Raw genomic sequence first — 1,395 nt, forward strand, 5'->3', positions numbered from 1 at the left:
AACATTTTTATATTTATTTAGTATTTATTACAAATAATAATAAAAAATTAGTATAAAGTATGCGTAAGAATATTTTTTGTATAATTACTATTGCATTCATTTCACATTATTAATAACCAGCTTTATAATACATACAAGGCACGTTATATGTCGTAATGCATAAATGCGAATATAATTCTTTAAATTTTCATTTTTTCGTTTTATATATTATTTAACCAATTAGCCTATTTAGATACAGAAATATAATAAATGGTTGTTTTATTCGTGTATCTTAAGCATGTTTATATTTTCATATATTTTAAAGAGTTAACTCAGAAAACATTTTCATGATCATACAACTAGATATATAGAAATATTAAAATTTTTATTAAAGAAATTTAGTTATATTTCATTATTTTAAAAGTTTTGTCATTATTTTGTAATTACTTCCGTAAATTTATAATGTTAAATAAGTTTTAAATAGTTAAAATTTTGAAATAATTATTTAGGAATGTTGATTTTAGTCATTTATTTTTATCAGTATTTGCAATTATTATTTCAAGGAAAAATAAATTTAGTTTTTTAAAGGTGATCTGTATATTAAATTTTAAGATTTTAATATTTATATTTCAGTTGTGTTTTATAAATTGCATTTTTAAAATGTATTTTTTTTTTGTAACAAAATATTAGGTGGTACATCATTTAATTAATATTATTTGCAGAAATATGTTCAACATTGTGTAGCATTTCTTGAACATAATGATTAATACCTACAATTTAATATCTATTATATTTATGTATTCCTATAAAACATTGAGAATGTAATACCAGAGGAGTTAAAAATTTTTATGGAAGACATTTTTAGCTATATGTGGAAAGATTGAAGTGTTTCAAAATATTAAAGAAATGATTCTGAAATTAATTATTTACTATTTATAAACTTCAAGAAATTTTGCAACAAAAGTATAATTTGAATATGTATAAATAAGTTTGCTGTGCATAGAAACAGGTAATACATCCTCCATAAATTGCTTAAAATAAATATAGAATGTAGTAAATAATATTTTTGTAACTTATTTAGGCAAAAATTTGTGAGGATTGAAATATAATTATTATTGTGTTATTATTATTATCATTATTATTATTATTATTATTGATACTAGAAATTTCCCTTGTGGTAAGCAAATTATGAATTTGTACTACACTTTCCAATATTTGGCACACAAACAAATTTTATTGCTATTAAGTATCTATGTTTCATATTCATATATTTAAGTAAATTTGTAATAACTTTATATATTTAATTTGTTGATATGTACACATAAGTTTACTATAGCAAATTTAATGAGAATTGTTTTTAATTTTAACACCTGGAATGCCTAACGTAGATTTTGTAATATATAATTTGTTTTTAGA

Source organism: Habropoda laboriosa, unplaced genomic scaffold (genome assembly GCF_001263275.1).
Source record: "Habropoda laboriosa isolate 0110345459 unplaced genomic scaffold, ASM126327v1 scaffold46, whole genome shotgun sequence".
Classification (NCBI taxonomy): Eukaryota; Metazoa; Arthropoda; class Insecta; order Hymenoptera; family Apidae; genus Habropoda; species Habropoda laboriosa.